We start from the raw sequence: 20,923 nt of genomic DNA, 5'->3' as shown, positions 1-20,923 counted from the left end.
TGGTGCGGGGTATTTACAACGTGACGCATCTGGCAGATGCGTCACGTTGTAAAGCTCTGCGCCACATGTAGGCGTTCCAGGGCAGGTGGGGGCGTTCCGGCGCAGGAACGCCTCCTAAAAGTGGCTGAGTGAAATCTACAAGATTTCACTCAGTCACTTTTAGGCCCATGCTGCGTCAAAACCCTGCGCCTGCTTGAAGCAGGCGTAAGGATTGACGCAGCATTGTACAGATAGGGCCCCCCAGAACATTGCTGGAGCTGCGTCGCGCTTGCGACGCAACTCCAGCAATGCCCCACTTTTACGGCACAGATGCGTCACGCATCTGTGCCGTTTTTGCCCCATTGTGCGCCGCATTATAAATGCGGCGCATCCATGGTGGCGCAGCTGTGGCGCATAATAATTTTATGTTAACTGGCGCATCCCTGCATATCAGCAGGGATGCGCCAGTTAACATAAATCTGCCCCTACGTGTTTTGGGGGCCCGTTGCTTCAGTAAAAGCTTGTTCCAACTGCATGATTTATTCAGTTTAGTAAAGAGAATATAATTTAAAAGAGCAAATCCCGCAGCGTATATTGAAGGTGTGTGTGTGTGTCCAGGCAATGGGGGCTCCTACGGGCATCCAGGGATGGCGACGACCCTTGGAGTACAGGTTGAACGTCAGCTGTGCGAGGCAAGGCAGGGTCAGGTACATGAAGGGGTGCTTTTTAGAAAACCACGGAAACAATCATTCTCGGAAAGAACCCCAGGGTGTCTGGAGAGGGGCAGCTGGGATTCTAAGGTAAATGTGGGGGGCGGGGAGGGGCCGGGATCAGCAGCTCTAGCACTTGATATATAAGCACCAGCATGTTCAGGGTGCTATCTCCACGCATGCGCGATCTCACACTCAACTTGCCTCACATATATATACCAGCCCGGAGGCATCTCACTGAGGGGGAGGGGTGCACATCCCGCTGGCCAGGGGCACAGCTCCCGGAGGGGGCAAGGAGTCCTAGTGAGCACCTATAGCAGTGACACCGCCCGCTTCACCCGCAGATCAGGGCCCCATGGGCCGCTCCCTCATTCCCACCTCCATGGAGAATCCGGTACTCACCCTCTCTTCTGCTCCCACATGGCTGCAGGCGGAGCGAAACAGCGGCTGTTTCGGGGAGCTCTGTGGTACCCGCACGCAGGTGCAGCGGTGGCAGCTCTGCGGAGCGGACAGCGCTGACTCTACCAGGCTGCTGGGAGGGGAAGGTGGGCAGCTTCGGACTAGATAGGGCTAGATGGTCTTGTGTCATGACATACCTGTCTCATCTCCTGCAAGGGAGTCTTGAACTGACACAGCAAATTGGATGCACACTTTAGAAACGTGACATGGTAAACAGTCATCAAATTTGGAAGCCATGGCTATGGCATTACTGGGAAAATGATCAGCCTGCAATACAGCAGGCTTCCATAGTCGGTGAATGACTCATTTCACACAGATAACAGTGATAGCGCTCATGTGTCCACTGTCTTTGTTCCTCTACTGTCAGGTCACACATCTGATTCTCTTTTTGTAAACCACAAGGTGTTGGGCCTATCTAGGGTGAGAGGCACTTGGCCCACTGTCCTATGTCGACCATGGACAGGTTTGGTGGGATTGTCCCATGATGACATGCACATTGCATACAGTCCAAATGTTACAAATTTGTGCAATGTCAAACACAATTTGAAGACCAGTTACTGCATCATTACAATGCTTCACGAGGTACAATGTGACACAGGCCTGTCTGGGTGCCCCATCTGTATGTACTAGCAGTACAGAGCCTCAACATCACATGATTCCAGTCACCACTGTGTCCCAGTCCTGTCCAGACTACTTCAATCCACACCTTTGGTTGCCAAGTCTGCATGTGCCTTACGTGGTACACACAATTTGCATACTTAGGCAAATGTACATTGCTCTTGTTCACCATCAGGGTTGTGGACTCACAAATGAAATTGGGTGCACAGTTGACATCCATCATGATGAAAGTAACGCAGCATGCACATGGATGACCAAGCCACAAGTAGGCAGTCAAGAGAGTTTACACACATGTGAACAGTTGTGTTTGCAAAACATTAACAATACATTTGAAGTATACCCTTGTTTCCAACAGTGATCACCTGTGTCTGTCAAAGATTGTCACGTGTAGTCAATGTGACAGAGTGTGATACATGTCATTTCGCATTTTGAAGTGGAAAAAGGAATGACACATGCTAACATGTGACAAGCCAGTGTCACAGTGGCCTGGAATTGGCATACCTATGAGATACATGTGATTACGCTGAGCAGTACAGCTGGGACCGAAATTTGCCTGAATGACCGCGATTACCTCTACAAGGCATCCACATTAGTGTAATCTGCAGCTAGGATGTATAGCATTGGCATCACACACCTGTGTGCTTCACTTGCAACATACTGCACATATATATTTGAGGCACTCTGAGTACAGGTCATACATTAGTCACTATGCTGACACATGTCAGCCAATTGCATCACTCCAGAAGGACATCTACATGCACATAATGTTGTAGATTGTGCCGATCACGTGAGTATGGGACTACAGTCACTAGCCTGGGCATAAGTGACACACATGTCACAGCTGTAGAGGGGCACAACATGGAATTTACTAGTCTTGGTGCATATGCATCTCTTTACACAGATATGTGTGTTTTGATGACTTGAACTGTTATAGAGGCAGCAGGGTGCAAGACTGCAACATGCATGTTGAACATATGTGTGTGACATGGCACATACTCACCCCCATCCTCACCCGTCTTTGCTGCTGTCTGGCCTTCAACTGCCCATCCATGTCAGGGAAGACCACTGCCAGAATACAGAGCATGTGGGGATCAGGGTCCTGTCACCTCTTTTGTGGAGGTGGAGGTGACAGGTTCAGTGTAACACAAGCAATCCTCCGAGTCCAGCCCCGGAGGTCCTGCCACCGCTTCTAGCAGTTTGGGAAAAAGGGGGTGGTGATGGACAGAGTTTCTGAATGATGCAGAATACTCTTACCAAGTCAAGAGATCATGGTTTTAATCCATCACCGTTTTTTAGCTCACTGCACCATCCCAGCTCAGAACCTGGCTACATGCAAATTAGTCTGTACCTGTCCCAGTGCATGATGGGAACAGGGCAAACCAAACTACCAAGCCAATTCTTATACTGGGAAGGAAACAAGCTTCCGGGGACCGGTTTCTGGCATCACAGCCTTCGTCGGCCCGGCTTGCCTGAATCCTGATGGTGCAATGAGCAAGGGACTCACGTCTGAGCATACCCTCCCACACTGAGTGTGGATAAAATCGATTTGGGAAAAAGGGGGTGGTGATGGACAGAGTTTCTGAATGATGCAGAATACTCTTACCAAGTCAAGAGATCATGGTTTTAATCCATCACCGTTTTTTAGCTCACTGCACCATCCCAGCTCAGAACCTGGCTACATGCAAATTAGTCTGTACCTGTCCCAGTGCATGATGGGAACAGGGCAAACCAAACTACCAAGCCAATTCTTATACTGGGAAGGAAACAAGCTTCCGGGGACCGGTTTCTGGCATCACAGCCTTCGTCGGCCCGGCTTGCCTGAATCCTGATGGTGCAATGAGCAAGGGACTCACGTCTGAGCATACCCTCCCACACTGAGTGTGGATAAAATCGATTTGGGAAAAAGGGGGTGGTGATGGACAGAGTTTCTGAATGATGCAGAATACTCTTACCAAGTCAAGAGATCATGGTTTTAATCCATCACCGTTTTTTAGCTCACTGCACCATCCCAGCTCAGAACCTGGCTACATGCAAATTAGTCTGTACCTGTCCCAGTGCATGATGGGAACAGGGCAAACCAAACTACCAAGCCAATTCTTATACTGGGAAGGAAACAAGCTTCCGGGGACCGGTTTCTGGCATCACAGCCTTCGTCGGCCCGGCTTGCCTGAATCCTGATGGTGCAATGAGCAAGGGACTCACGTCTGAGCATACCCTCCCACACTGAGTGTGGATAAAATCGATTTGGGAAAAAGGGGGTGGTGATGGACAGAGTTTCTGAATGATGCAGAATACTCTTACCAAGTCAAGAGATCATGGTTTTAATCCATCACCGTTTTTTAGCTCACTGCACCATCCCAGCTCAGAACCTGGCTACATGCAAATTAGTCTGTACCTGTCCCAGTGCATGATGGGAACAGGGCAAACCAAACTACCAAGCCAATTCTTATACTGGGAAGGAAACAAGCTTCCGGGGACCGGTTTCTGGCATCACAGCCTTCGTCGGCCCGGCTTGCCTGAATCCTGATGGTGCAATGAGCAAGGGACTCACGTCTGAGCATACCCTCCCACACTGAGTGTGGATAAAATCGATTTGGGAAAAAGGGGGTGGTGATGGACAGAGTTTCTGAATGATGCAGAATACTCTTACCAAGTCAAGAGATCATGGTTTTAATCCATCACCGTTTTTTAGCTCACTGCACCATCCCAGCTCAGAACCTGGCTACATGCAAATTAGTCTGTACCTGTCCCAGTGCATGATGGGAACAGGGCAAACCAAACTACCAAGCCAATTCTTATACTGGGAAGGAAACAAGCTTCCGGGGACCGGTTTCTGGCATCACAGCCTTCGTCGGCCCGGCTTGCCTGAATCCTGATGGTGCAATGAGCAAGGGACTCACGTCTGAGCATACCCTCCCACACTGAGTGTGGATAAAATCGATTTGGGAAAAAGGGGGTGGTGATGGACAGAGTTTCTGAATGATGCAGAATACTCTTACCAAGTCAAGAGATCATGGTTTTAATCCATCACCGTTTTTTAGCTCACTGCACCATCCCAGCTCAGAACCTGGCTACATGCAAATTAGTCTGTACCTGTCCCAGTGCATGATGGGAACAGGGCAAACCAAACTACCAAGCCAATTCTTATACTGGGAAGGAAACAAGCTTCCGGGGACCGGTTTCTGGCATCACAGCCTTCGTCGGCCCGGCTTGCCTGAATCCTGATGGTGCAATGAGCAAGGGACTCACGTCTGAGCATACCCTCCCACACTGAGTGTGGATAAAATCGATTTGGGAAAAAGGGGGTGGTGATGGACAGAGTTTCTGAATGATGCAGAATACTCTTACCAAGTCAAGAGATCATGGTTTTAATCCATCACCGTTTTTTAGCTCACTGCACCATCCCAGCTCAGAACCTGGCTACATGCAAATTAGTCTGTACCTGTCCCAGTGCATGATGGGAACAAGGCAAACCAAACTACCAAGCCAATTCTTATACTGGGAAGGAAACAAGCTTCCGGGGACCGGTTTCTGGCATCACAGCCTTCGTCGGCCCGGCTTGCCTGAATCCTGATGGTGCAATGAGCAAGGGACTCACGTCTGAGCATACCCTCCCACACTGAGTGTGGATAAAATCGATTTGGGAAAAAGGGGGTGGTGATGGACAGAGTTTCTGAATGATGCAGAATACTCTTACCAAGTCAAGAGATCATGGTTTTAATCCATCACCGTTTTTTAGCTCACTGCACCATCCCAGCTCAGAACCTGGCTACATGCAAATTAGTCTGTACCTGTCCCAGTGCATGATGGGAACAGGGCAAACCAAACTACCAAGCCAATTCTTATACTGGGAAGGAAACAAGCTTCCGGGGACCGGTTTCTGGCATCACAGCCTTCGTCGGCCCGGCTTGCCTGAATCCTGATGGTGCAATGAGCAAGGGACTCACGTCTGAGCATACCCTCCCACACTGAGTGTGGATAAAATCGATTTGGGAAAAAGGGGGTGGTGATGGACAGAGTTTCTGAATGACGTGAGTCCCTTGCTCATTGCACCATCAGGATTCAGGCAAGCCGGGCCGACGAAGGCTGTGATGCCAGAAACCGGTCCCCGGAAGCTTGTTTCCTTCCCAGTATAAGAATTGGCTTGGTAGTTTGGTTTGCCCTGTTCCCATCATGCACTGGGACAGGTACAGACTAATTTGCATGTAGCCAGGTTCTGAGCTGGGATGGTGCAGTGAGCTAAAAAACGGTGATGGATTAAAACCATGATCTCTTGACTTGGTAAGAGTATTCTGCATCATTCAGAAACTCTGTCCATCACCACCCCCTTTTTCCCAAATCGATTTTATCCACACTCAGTGTGGGAGGGTATGCTCAGACGTGAGTCCCTTGCTCATTGCACCATCAGGATTCAGGCAAGCCGGGCCGACGAAGGCTGTGATGCCAGAAACCGGTCCCCGGAAGCTTGTTTCCTTCCCAGTATAAGAATTGGCTTGGTAGTTTGGTTTGCCCTGTTCCCATCATGCACTGGGACAGGTACAGACTAATTTGCATGTAGCCAGGTTCTGAGCTGGGATGGTGCAGTGAGCTAAAAAACGGTGATGGATTAAAACCATGATCTCTTGACTTGGTAAGAGTATTCTGCATCATTCAGAAACTCTGTCCATCACCACCCCCTTTTTCCCAAATCGATTTTATCCACACTCAGTGTGGGAGGGTATGCTCAGACGTGAGTCCCTTGCTCATTGCACCATCAGGATTCAGGCAAGCCGGGCCGACGAAGGCTGTGATGCCAGAAACCGGTCCCCGGAAGCTTGTTTCCTTCCCAGTATAAGAATTGGCTTGGTAGTTTGGTTTGCCCTGTTCCCATCATGCACTGGGACAGGTACAGACTAATTTGCATGTAGCCAGGTTCTGAGCTGGGATGGTGCAGTGAGCTAAAAAACGGTGATGGATTAAAACCATGATCTCTTGACTTGGTAAGAGTATTCTGCATCATTCAGAAACTCTGTCCATCACCACCCCCTTTTTCCCAAACCGCTTCTAGCAGTGTCAGACGCATCCATTGGTGACCCCCACTGAGCGAACTTTTCGGGTGATGGTCTGCCACATCTTGGGCCTTTGATGGGAGTCGACCTGTGAGGGTCCTTTGAGTCACATGCTACATTTTTCCGGCACATACAATATTACACATTGTTCAGGATAAGGTTGCAACAATGCCTAAGGGGTGACCAAGTGGCATTATGGGCAGTTGTCTTGTGTGCAATGAACATTGAACAGTGCTGAGAAGTCAACACCACCCAGTACACACACTTCTACAGCAGTGCACCTGCCCAGAACACAATTCTACACACAGCATAACTTATGGGAACTCTTTTTGCATGCTCCCACTTGAGATTCTCAATACTAGCAGTGCACATTTTTGACCATGTATAATGAAAAGGCAGTGGAATCATCACTCGCCTGCTCCTCTGGTTTGCTGTACAGCTGCCTGTACAGTGGAAGGAGGCTGTCCAGCAGGGCCTGGTCTTCGTCTTCAGTGAAGGCTGGGGCCCTGTCCACTGTGCGTGCCACGGCAGCTCCCAGAGGATGTGGCCACAGCAGCAGAGATATGGGGAGATTGAGGTGATGTGCAGGTAGTGCAGGCAAGTGAGGTCTGTAGGGAGCAGATTGACTTTTATATGTACAGCAGAGGCGGTCTATTTTCCTAGCGGACAAAGCGATAGGTCTGACTCGTTTGCATTATCTAAATCCGCCCAATCCATAACATTGCTAGCATCCGACACGCCTACCGTGATGTTCAAAATTCCCGCATCGTAACACTATTGACTTAGATACATTGGTGATGGAAGGTCACCGACTTGTTTCACACGTGAACAGGACAAAAAACGAAACACGTGTCTGTCACTATGATGTTCAACAGCCAATGGGTGCGACAGACTTGGTTTGGATGCGGTTACCATGTCCTTTGATTACTCACCCACGTCGTTCACCATGACGACCAACAGCCAATGGGTGCGACAGACTTTGTTATGATGCGCCTACCGCGTCCTTCAAATACTCACCCACGTCATTCACCATGACGACCAACAACCAATGTGTGCGACAGACTCGGTTTGGATGCGGCTACTGCGTCCTTCCAATAATTGTTCGGCAGGGCACACACAAGTACAAATAATGCTGTTCTTGTGCATTACATGTGTGGATGCAATGTTTTTTTTGTGGTATATAGTACATTGTAACTGATATCTCACACTCCAATGATGAGCTGACCTGGAGAGGCACACAACACACAGTTTGTGAGTCACATTACAATATTGAGAGAACACTTGTAGATTACCCTCCTAGGCTTGGTCACAGTCCCAGGGGATAATTTGTGAAAGCATGTTTTGGCTACACATAGTCCCTGCTTTTGTGGACTGTGTGATCCACTGTGCATTGGGGGAAGTTTTTGACTCTGATTCTGCTGTGTCTGAGTCATGATCACCACATAGAGGTGCCGATTCCAATCCTGGAAAAACCGGGTACGAACCGTCGGTCGGAGCGTTTTCTCCGTCCGACTCGTACCCGGGAAAAAAACCCTACAAACTTGCAAGTACGATACGTACGGAAACACCATTTCCGTACGAGTCGGAAAAAACACCGACCGAAAGGAAAATACATACGAATGTGATCCGGGACACCGCGGACGTGACGTCCGGACGGAGTTAGGCATGTTTTTACGTACCAGCAAGTACGATTCGTACCGACAGCAGTCCAGACGGCAATATTTTTACGGCACCCAAAAAGTGCCGGAAAAGCGAAGTACGCCGCGATGCGAGCGGAATAGGGGGCCCGTTACGCGCCGTAACCCCCCCCCCAGCCCCCATCAGTACGCGCCGTCCCCCCCGCCCCAGTATGTACGCGCCAAACACCCCTCCAGCCCCCGCATGTACGCGCCGAACACCCCCCCAGCCCGCGGATGTACACGCCGAACACCCCCCCAGCCCCCGTCAGTACGCGCCATCCCCCCGCCCCAGTATGTACGCGCCGAACACCCCTCCAGCCCCCGCATGTACCCGTCGAACACCCCCCCAGCCCGCGGATGTACGCGCCGAACACCCCCCCAGCCCCCGTCAGTATGCGCCGTCCCCCCCACCCCTGTATGTACGCGCCGAACACCCCCCCAGCCCCCGCATGTACGCGCCAAACACCCCCCCAGCGCCCGCATGTACGCGCCGTACCCCCAGCCCCCCTGCAGATGGATGCGCCGTACCCCCAGCCCCCCCGCGGATGGACGCGCCGTACCCCCAGCCCCCCCCGCGGATGTACGGAGCATACCCCCCACCCCCGCATGTACGGAGCGTACCCCCACCCCGTATGTACGGAGCGTACCCCCACCCCCGTATGTACGGAGCGTACCCCCACCCGTGTATGTACAGAGTGTGACCCCACCTCCGTATGTACGGAGCGTACCTCCACCCCGTATGTACGGAGCATACCCCCACCCATGTATGTACGGAGCGTACCCCCACCCGTGTATGTACGGAGCGTGACCCCACCCCCGTATGTACGGAGCGTACCCCCACCCGTGTATGTACGGAGTGTGACCCCACCCCCGTATGTACGGAGCGTACCCCCACCCCCGTATGTACGGAGCGTACCCCCACCCATGTATGTACGAGCGTACCCCCACCCGTGTATGTACGGAGCGTGACCCCACCCCCGTATGTACGGAGCGTACCCCCACCCCCGTATGTACAGTGCGGACCCCCAGCGCTACGCAGTAGGATCAACAGAATTAACAAGGGTAGAAATGGGTGTAGATACATTATTCAGCAGTGGTAGAGGGGGAGGTGTGGGCACAAAAACACATGGGTTGGTGGAGGTGTTTAATAACAGCTGCTTGCCTGGGGTATTTATAACCACAGGGAATAGTCAGTCTTTTCATCAAGGCTCGATGGGTGATCTAAAGGTAAAAAACGGTTCGTCAAAATTAACCCTGAGTTCGCATTTCTTTGTTGATGGGGCTTAACCGGCTTGAATGAAAACTGCCAATCGGAGTTTAGGGGGATAAAAAGATAATAAAGAGGCTATTCTAATTCGGGACTTAGTACCATCCCTGACTTGACAGCCTACCATTGCTCTTGCCTGCATGAGATTCTTAAAATTGACAATAATACAGTCTCCCTCCACAGCTTTCCTAGTCCCATAGCCTACCCACCCCTCCCTTATGGCCATAATGATGTCAGCAGTGAACTGTGGGCCATTTTCCATATTGTTATTACACCAATGAGCCGTCTTATACATAAGATCCAGAGTTGTTTCCTTGGTACCAGGGGTAAGTGTGGGCACCCCTGTTAAGATGGCGACTAGAGGTGCTGATTCGGGGGGAAGGTCGATGGTACTGAAATGTTTGGTTATGGCCATGTTTGGGGCTGAGGAGGGGTGTGTGGGTGATGGGCCCGCCTTAGTTTTTACCTGACCTTCTGTGTGGGCCGTAGGCGGAGCAGTGGCAGTCTCCCCAGCTTAGTGGTAGATGTAGTTAATGCTAGGATTGCTAATTAGAGATGGTGCAGTGTTATTTTGGGAGATGTTCATATGTGGCACTTGGATCACACTACCAGGTGCCGGACAGGTGTCCCCCCTCCCCCTTGTATTTATATCACTAACAGAGGGACATGGTTTATGCATGGAGATAAATGAATTAAGTTTCAGCTCAATGTCATCCATTTTAAAAAATATGGGCACCAACAAGTCCTTAGTCAAAAACCTCAGCTTAGTAGTAAGATTGTCCAGCAACAAATCAATTTTACATTCACAGGTGCAAACAACAGGGGGTTTGAGAGTTTGAGGCTGCGGTGATTTCCTCAAAGTTCCTCTGCTGCCTTTTCTCTTTCGTTTGGGAGGTGGGCTACCCAAATCCTCACCCAAAGTCGAGACTGCAACGGAAGTGCAGCTCGGTGCTCCCTCCTCCTCGCATTGACCTGCTGTCGATGGTGTTCCAGACATTGGCAGGGATATCATTCCAGTGATCATCAGCCTTTCATCCTCCGTTGCTGATGCCAGTACTAATTTCTCAGATTCCAAAGACAACCTTTTTTCAGTTAGGGCTATTTCCTTTGTAATAACATTTGCAGCTTTCGTTAGAATCTATAGTCCCACTTGTGCCAACTGCATTAGACCTCTGCGAGTCCCCCTGACCATTAGGTAGCTTCCTTTTACTCATGGCTGATCAATAGAAGAACACTTTATAATATAAAATCCTGTTTACCGATGAGCTGATCATCAAATGTCTGAGTTTGCAAAAGAGGGGGGGAAACACGTTACTTCCAGATTCCACTAAAAAAGAGACGCTCAGATATCCCGTGGGAGTGTAGCAATGCTTTTGTGGCACCTCCTGGCGCAGCTGCGGAGTCACTGGGAGCGCAGGGTTAGGGGATTCTGGGGATGTAGTCTCCCGGTCGGCCGTTCCCCTCATGGGTTGAACCGTGTCTGATTCATGCCCATAATGCTGTTTCAGCGATCAGATACAATTTGTTCGGATCGGGCTGGTTTCTGAACGACTTGGTCGGACGATTTGGACTCCCAGCGTGTCGGTTGGAGTTTGCATCCATTGCATCGTACTCAGTCATTCGGACAGCTCGCAATCGTCTCGTTTGGAAAGCATTCCGGGGAAGAGTCGGTAGGAAAGCTTTCCGTACGAGATCGGAATAGGGCTTTAAGAGGGTAAATTTACTATTCTACTCCAATCTACCAATTTCAAGAAGGTATTAGATAAAAAAAGGGGCAACATTTACCATTCCCATGCCAATCGAAATTAATTTTAGGACACTGTTGGACATTAAAGTGGCAACATTTACTAGTCTCACTCCAATCTAAACCAATTTGAAAAAATCGTTAGACACTAAAAAGGTAAGATTTACTACTTCTACTCCAACCCATACCCATTTGGAGAAGGTGCTGGACACTAAAAGGAACACATTTACCACTCCCACTCCAATCTATACCACTTTGAGGATAGTGTTGAACACTAATGAGGCAACATTTACTATTCCCACTCCAATCTAAACAAATTTTAGGAAAGTGTTGGACACTAAAAGGGTGCCATTTACTATTCCCACTCCAACCTATACCAATTTGGGGAAGGTGTTGGAAACTAAAAGGGTAACATTTACTTCTCCCACTTCAACCTATACCAATTTGGAGAAGGTGTTGGAAACTGAAAGGGTAACATGTACTTCTCCCATTCCAACCTATACCAATTTGGGCAAGGTGTTGGACACTGAAATGATAACATTTACTATTACCACTCCAATCTGTACCAATCTGGGGAAAGTGTTGGACACTAAAGGGGCAACATTTACTACTCTCACTCCAATTAATACCACTTTAATCTAAGCCTATTTAAATAACTTGTTGGACACTAAACACTCTTTCCACTGCAATATAAAACATCTTCTACAAGGTAAACAAAATGTTATATAATGGTATATAAACAATCAATGCTCCATACTCGATGGGGGCGTGGCCTAGCAAGATGGCTGAACAGACGTGCTCTTCGGCCTCCCTCTAGCGGCAGGGAGATCCATCATAATCCTGCAATGTGTATCCCACATTAATCCTGAAAATACGAGCACACGAACAGGGAAACACAAACGGAAGTATTGAAACCAAGGAGCTACCTCCTGTGACACAGGGCGGAGAGAACGGGGGAAAGTATACCGAGGCTCCAGGGGGCCGGCACCATCTTGGATATAGAAATCACTGCTGAACGCTTCAAAGGAAAAGTGACGGAGCACTGGTACCTGGCTTGGAGATCGTCAGCCCTGCTCTGTCCAGTGCAGGATCCAGAGAACAAATGGTATCCGACATTGGATGATGCCAGAGCTGTGGATGGCGCACTGAGCCCATGCCGACCACGCAAATGAAGTAAGTACTGAGGAAACCAAAAGAGAGCGGAGGGAGGACAGGAACTTCCATATGCACTGGGACTTCATTGCGCATTAAAAACTTACTGGAGGCCTGCCATAGAAGAGGTGTGGGAATCCCAGGCACAGAATAAATATGCGGCCTATGCTGGCCTGATGGATCCAGGAGGAGGGAAGGGAAGAAGCGGTGAGGGCCTAAAACAGTGGGCGTCTGCAGGTGCCCTGCTGGGACTTGTCTGAGAGCAGCAGCCGAGAGCCGTGGTCCAAAGCTGGAAACCCCCAGGAAGAGTCAGGGTGCAAAAAATAAACAAGTATGACCCGGACTCCCAAAAGATCCACCAGGTGAGGTGGAGTACACTGGGTCTCAACAGGACAAGACGCTGAGGCGAGTGTGGAAAGTGGGAAAACCTTTCCGGGGCTCCTGTGGCCGAAGACACCCTGGATGGAGAAATCATAGCTGAACGACATCAGGCATAGTAACAGAGCCGAGTGCCTGGATCTGAACTCATGCTGCTCACGCAGATAGAGTAAGAATCAATCAAATTGAAGGTGAGAGGTGCGGGGAGAAGAAACTTCGCTGGTGCCCCATCAGGCACTAACACTCACTAGAACCCGCTGAGGAAAAGATGTTGGGATACCAGATCTAGACCCATGAGAGAGCGCAGAGAACGCGTGCAGCCTACATCGGCCTGACGGGGCCTAGCGGAGAGAAGAGGTAGGCCCTAAGGACCTGAAACAGTGAGCGGGCGTGGGTGGCCCACCAGAACCTACTCGAGAGTGGCAACGGAGAGCCGCAGGGAATCACTAAAGAGCAGGTGGAACAAATATAAACGGCCTAGTCATACCCCCAACTGAAGCAGCGGTAAAGGCGAATTACACCAGGCCATTACCGGGCGGGTTGCTGAGGCAAGACTGACACTGAAGACACGGAGGCCCATGAAAAACAGTGCAATATTGAAAACCCATGTGGGGATACAGTGGGGGATTGACACGATGTTGGAAAGGAAACCCCAGCCCACAGTGTGAACGCATTCACGCTGGAAATGTGAGGAAAACCACACGCCACCATGGTCAAAGATAAAGGTAACCCAGTGCAAGCCAACAAGATATCTAATTATGTACAATCCTGCCCCCAAGAAACGGATGGCCAAATAAGTAATACAGGAGAACAAGTTGGGGAGGTTGTGAACCAGGCAATACCAGAGCCTTCCCTGGCAGACATTATGTTGGCCATCCAGTCAACCAAAAGTTATATGGTAAATAAGATAGATGTGCTAGCTATTGATGTCAATCTGTTGAGATGTGATCTGAGGAAAGTAGCGGACGGGGTCATCACAAATGAACAAAACGTGGAGGTGCCGCAAACTGAGGTCCAGTCCCTACGTGAAACAGTCATGAATCTACAAAAAAGAGTAGTCACACTTGATGATCGAGCAGAGGACCAGGAGGGGCGTTCCAGAAGGAACAATCTAAGATTTGTGGGCTTTCCGGAACGGGCAGAGAGGCTCTCAGTGGAACTATTTTTGGAAGAGTGCATAACTGTGGTGCTTGCTTCCAGGAGACTTTCCAAGTTTTTTTAGCATTGAGAGAGCCCAAAGAGCATTAGTCCTACCCCCCAGGCCGGGAGCCCCACCAAGAGCCATTATAGCGCACTTCTTTAACTATCGTGATAGGGATGTTATTCTTCAGGCCACCCGCAACAGAGAAGCGCCACTCTATGAGGGCGACCGCACAACGATCTACCCCGACTACACTCTAACAGTACAGAATCAGAGGAGAACATATCTGGCAGTCAAGAGAAGGCTTCGGGAAACCAGGATGAAATACAGCCTCCTGTTCCCGGCTAAACTAAGAATCGAACACAATGGCAAGGCTTAATTCTTTTTTTCAGCTCCAGAGGCGTCTGAATGGTTGGACTCTGTGAACACGAATAATCCACAACGAGTCGAAGACTCTGGGAGGCTAAGATCAACAAAAAACCCAGAAGTTAGAAGGGATCGAGACAGACTACCCACCCAAACACCATGGAAGGGGTCGTCCAGCAAGGGCAGGATCCAGTTGGGCCCAGATGGAATGCTACAAATGGCAGAACCAATCCTCAGAATCAGATACAGCCATACAAGACATTCTCCCTCTGTCTTCTGCCTCGCAGCAGGACAATGCGTGCTCCAAGAATCGAACTGAAACCTGTACACCAAGAACTCAGATAAGTCTTAAAAGGGATAAGAGCATTTGCCGTATGTATTATGGGATACTTAACTTAGTATGTACTCCCTGTATATGGCGGGGTGTTCATGCCACCCTCTGAGGTTGAGGCTCGACGGGAGTGCTAGAGGCTCTGACCTCGCACTTTGGCAATGGCTTGACCACTGGCAAAGCACTCGCTGCTTAGTCTATTATAGTTACATCATAAAATGCCGAAAGAAAGTTAGCCCAATGTTATGGGTAATTATAATGTGGATGATTAATGTTTCAAAGGAAAATTGGAGGGGGGATTGGGGCGGGGGAACTGGGTCCTAGATCTCTATTGCAGGGGAATGGGACTCATACCACTGCCCAAGGGGAGGGTTAGGGAGGGATATGTTGTGGGTTGTTGGAGTTTACTGGGGATTGGGAAATGGGAGGGAGCTCAGCATGGGACGATTGACCCTATGTTAAATTATGTATCTGTGTCATAGTAAGACCACTCACAGCTAAAATAACTTTCCAGTACATGGTTGGTATGGCTTCCCCTGTGATGAAATTACTCACTTGGAATGTAAGCGGTATTGCAATGTATGAAAAGAGAAGACAAGTGTTTGCTTATTTAAAACGTTATAGAATTCCAATAGCATGCCTGCAGGAAATGGCGGGGCACAATATCATGCATAAAGCGCAGATGGAGGGGACAAATGTATGCCACATCCTACTCAGGGTTCTCCAGGGGGCCCTTATCTGGATAGCCCCTGGGATTCCATTCCAGTACCTTGATCATGTATTCGATCCAGACGGATAGTATGTGGTTCTACACGCTGGACTAGATGGACAGGAGGTATGTCTTATCAATGTGTACGTATTCTGATTGCCCAACTTCTTTCTGGCCGTGCTGGCTGCAGCGTCCCCATATTTAGGAGCGGGAGTAATTATGATGGAAGATATTAATGTGTCCTTGATGGATCCTTAGACACAGAACCCCCTAGACAAAATACCAAACCGAAAATGACTGGAGCCCTTAGAGACACCCTAACAGGTATGGACCTATGGGACATATGGAGAGTGAGAAACCCAGTTAAACATTCTTTCTCCTTTCATATGCCGGCGACAAATACATTTAGTCGACTGGACCAGTGTTTTATATCAAGCGATCTGACCCCATAGCATGTTTAGAGTTTGTTCTGCGTGAACAATCCCTGGAGAATTTGGCCGCCATAAAACGATCAGGCTTCCAAATAGTAGCATTAATTATGTCAACTTTTTGATTTGAATACAGCAACTGAAAAGCTAATATAATCAAACGTGTTTCCCCAACATTAAACAGTTGTGTCATACATTTGGTATAGATTTGAGTACATGCATTATGTAACCTCCCAGATCGAATAAAAGAACATTTACAATCATATTTATCCCACATCATTTATTGTCTATTGATGCGGCTGGAACGGGCTCCAGATACAGACCCCGGTACTCCGCCCACCTCTTCCAAATCTTGAAGTGGTTTTGGGTGCAGCCTCATGCTTAATATACTGGTAATTCCAGCTCCATACAGAAATCAAGGCCCTCTTCCCATACTCCTACTGATGGTGGGGACGCGTCTTTCCATGCCTTTGCTATGTCTCGTTTCGCCAGTGTTAGGCCGAGGAGTAATAGGTGCCGTTTTTATAAATGACCCTGATACCTTCAGTGATGTGGAGCAAAATCAATCGTGGTGAGTTTGGAATATCCCACCCCAATACCTCTGACATGCATGTACGTATACCCTGCCAGAATTTGGAGAGAGCCGTGCACTGCCACACCGTATGTATAATAAGGGTACCATCTGTAGTTTGGCACCGTAAACAGAGAGGAGAGTCAATTAGCCCTGCGAGCCAGAGCTTATATCTAGTATAGTATACCCTGTGCAGGTATTTAAATTGTATAAGTCGCAATCGTGCCACAATGGCCGTGCCCTGAGGGGATTCTAGAGCCTCGGCCCAGTCCTCGTCATCCAGGGGGCCTAGATCTTCCTGCCAAGCTTCACGTGTTTTGCTGAGTGTGGTGGGACTATTTCTGACTAGTTTTTGATATATTTTAGTAATCTTATGCTCTCCCAGTTCTCCCATGAATACTTTGGCCTCAATAGGGTTAAAATCAGGTATAGATTCCTGGCGTGGAAGGTAAGGGGAAAAGGCATGTCGGAATTGGAGATATTTATAAAACTGTGATCTAGGCATTTCATATTCCTGTTTGAGTTCCTGAAAAGACTTTAATGTCCCACTATGGAGAACATCTCCAACTGCAGATATACCAATAGCCTCCCAGCCGGAGAAGCCAGACAACCCAGACAGCTAAGGGATTAGACCATTATACCAGAGGGGCGCTTCCTTTGTAAGCCTGTCCCACCATCCCATTTTATGTAGTGATTGTTTCCAGATCTTAATGACTGTAGCAGTTGCCGGTTGTAGCACTTTTAGTGTCGGGCCCGCACACAGGATTGTGTGTAGTGACACATTGCCCATTATCCAGCGTTCAGCTGCATATGCAGGCTCGCCTCTATCTCCATACCATCAATCATTCAAGATGAGGGGGTGCGAGGCTGCGTAATATGACTGAACGTCCGGCGTTGCAAGGCCCCCACAAAATGTAGACTGAAAGCATGGTTTTAATGCTACCCACCCCAGATCAGGTACCTATGGGTGCATTCATTTGCCTTAACCAGGTGGGTGAAATTGGGTATGGATGGTTTTGAAGTTGCTATAGCAGGCGAGGCAGGGAGATCATCTTGAAGATGGCCGATCTGCCAAACAAAGAGAGCAGTAGATGTGACCAAGAGCGGGTCTGTGCCTTAATCTGCACCCACTCTGGGGCCAAGTTCCTTTCCCAAGACGTGGCCTGGGAGGACGATCGAAAAGCCCCGAGGAACTTAAACCCGTCCTGAACTCTCATTACCTCATTGACCCACGCGCCCATATGGCAACCACCCCTCAAGAGCCATATAAAGGATTTCCGGGCTTTCATATACAGTCCAGATGTCTCACCAAGCAGTCTTGGTCCCGACCGGTCGGGTTGTGTAAGAAACAACAAAACATCATCCGCATACAGTGCTATGCGGTCAAAGACTTCCCTGGACCATTCAAAACCACAAATGTGTGCATCTATCCGTACCCAGGCCGCAAGAGGCTCCATTGCCAGCGGGAACTGATCCGGAGGTAGAGGGCAACCCTGGTGGGTGCCCCATCCAATGGGGAAGGTGTGAGAGGTTGAATCCACAACTCTGACAGCAGCGGTAATGTCAGTGTAGAGAAGTTGAATATATTTAAGACGGCAGGGTCCAAAATTAAGTCGACTTAGGAGTGCGAAGAGATAGGTCCAACTAAGAGTCGAATGCCCTATCGATGTCGGCAAGCAAAAGTGCGCCAGCTCATCAAGACAATCCACTGCCACAATTGTATTATGTGGACGGCAAATATTGTGTCGTGTAGCATGACCTGGCATGAAGCCAGCTTGGTCAGGATGTATCAAGTCTGAAATATGTGGTACTATATGATTGGCGATAACCTTAGCTAAGAGCTTGGCCTCCACATTAAGAAGTGATATTGGGCGATATGAGGCGTGGCATTCAGGGGGTCGACCCGGCTTTAGTAAAACCACAATTTATGCATCGCACCAATCTTTTGGGAGGCGCTGGTTATCCATAGCAGTATTAAGTACTGCCAGATATGGGGCCATTAATAGGGACTGGAATGTTTTGGGGAATTCGCACGGGAAGCCGTTAGGGCCTGGAGATTATTCTGTGTGTGCCCCCTCAGCATCTTCCGCGCGTGTTACTAGACCCTTTGTGAGTGTCTCCAAGGGGAATACCTTCTTTTGAAGGGTAACCACCATATCTTCCACCGACGATATTCTGGTTTCGGCTTCAGTTATTTGTTGTACTGCATTGCGAAGATCTTGCCTGAGTAGCATAACATCCGAGCCGACTGCTCCAATTTTAGCCTCCAGCGCATCCCTGGATTGCATTATGGCTGCCAGTATGGCAGCATTGTCAGGCAAGGACACAGTCTGGTCCCCCAGAACAGGAGCGTGGGCCGCGGCGCCTGTATATTTGTCCATGGTGTTTTGTTTGGCCGTCGCACTAGGGAGTTTATTCTTATTCATGTTGTAGACACCAGTTGGGGGAGCAGTCTCTATGAATAGTTGTTAAAGTTAAACTATGGATCTGAGTCCGGCAAAGACAGAGGCCCGAACGTATAGATTGTATAGGGCGCAGTTTCTATTCTCCCCGATCTCCAAGGGGCAGCCAGAATCAATTGAATAGGGGGCTATGATCATATATATTGAGGGTTTTAGTGGTTTTAGTCCTCGGTTGCGGGTCCCCTCTGGCACAGACAATATAGGGAATCAATAGGGCACAACTACTGCACCCGTGCGACACTGTGTAAGGCTGGACATAATCTGTTTAACTGGTAGCTGCCTTGGCTGTCCCAATCGCACATACAAAGGACTGTATCCCCAGGGACGCTGTGTATCGTGAAGATGCAACTCACCCTCTGTCCATGCTCACCTGGTGGGTTAGGGTCCCTCTGCTGGTGGGAGCCCGAGGGCCTCTTCTAAATATAGGTTGAAACCTTGCTTTAGCGTGGGGACTTCTAACGCCCAGCTTTGCATCTCTAATGTGATGCAAAGTGGGCGTTCCTGACCTGACATGATAGGAGAAATGTCGCTAAGCGACATTTCTCCTATCATCAAGCCCCACGCTATGAAGCATAGCGTCAGGAAAAGTAGCGATAACACCTGTTATCGCTACTTTCCTAACACCTGCTTCAGGACTGACTTAGCCATGATATCCTATGGAAGGTGGATATCATGGCTAAGTTTGTGAGTCCCTATCAACTAGCTAACGTGAGATTATCGCTGGGTTTCCAGCGATAATCTCACGTTAGCCAGTTAGCGCTAGGATTTTTATCGGCGATGAGATAAGCGTTGCTAATAGCACGCTATCTCAGCGATAAAAATCGGCGCTAGCCGGCGATAATTATCCGAGCGCTAAGTGCGCTCAGCGATAATTATCGCCGGTTGTTGTTGATATGCCCATTAATTTCCACAACAGCGCCTTGAGACCCGTAAGGGTGAGTAGTTCTCGCTTTACAAATATGGATTTACATTTATATCCATGACTGAATGTGCTAAAAACATCAGCTATGGCTCCCAAAATTCTTTGTCTGATGTATACACAGATGATGGCATGCCATTCACCCCCAGGGCTCCGCACGATCTCTAATAGTTATTTTCAAGTTGAAGATATTATTGCCAGATTCTTAGACGTCCTTTCCTTTACCCTGGGGCAAACTGTTGTTCTTCAGGGGGTGTTGATCGTCTTGGTAAATCAACAAAATGAACCTTTCACAGGTGTCCAAGCTTATTTGATGTTCTCATGGCGGTTTCCCAAGGATAACAGAAATATCTGGTGCGTTGTCACGCCACAGGTTCAAGCCACACAGCCATGCAAGCAATTGCAAAGATCAACAGACAGGAATCCAAGTATTCCATATTTAATCCATTGACATTTTTCTCATAATTTAATTGTTCACAGAAAGAAGCAGCTTACCACCAGCCTTTAAATGCTCAAGAAAAGCCCATCCAGGCATTTCTCACTGGCACTTAGGAATACGCTGTTCATCTTGGGTAACCCTACACATAGCCTCCCAATGTAGTTCAGGTGAAAAAAGCCCTTTCCTAGTATACCATTTAAAAAAAAAGAAAAATTTTATTCATGAATGTGTGAGGTGATGCGCAGGTGAGGTTCCGGGGCAATTGGCGCAATGAAGCAGAAGTGCTGGGCTTTGAAAGTGCCTTGAGGCACTTATTATGTTCCTCAAAGATGTCGCCCCCAACAGTTCTGCTGTCAGTCGTGTAACGTCACAGGGGCATATTATTAAGGGCCTATCGGCGCTTTAGCGGCACCTTTTTGCCGCTAGAGTGGCGATAATTTTATCTCACTATTAGCAAGCTGCAGCAAACGGGCCTTAGCGTGAGGTTTTGGGCGATAGTGGTCGTTTTTTTGTCTCAGAGCAT

The 20,923-nt window shown here is 48.9% G+C and overlaps 1 pseudogene; it reads right to left on the bottom strand.

The window, feature by feature from the left end:
- The window catches only part of LOC146813615 (vomeronasal type-2 receptor 26-like), an 85,207-nt pseudogene extending 66,201 nt beyond the window's left edge, over window positions 1–19,006 (bottom strand).
- Between the last annotated feature and the right edge of the window lie 1,917 nt (window positions 19,007–20,923).

This window comes from Triturus cristatus, chromosome 6 (genome assembly GCF_964204655.1).
Source record: "Triturus cristatus chromosome 6, aTriCri1.1, whole genome shotgun sequence".
Lineage (NCBI taxonomy): Eukaryota > Metazoa > Chordata > Amphibia > Caudata > Salamandridae > Triturus > Triturus cristatus.
Note: the sequence above shows the minus strand (reverse complement) of the source record. Positions and strands in the feature narration are given on the sequence as shown.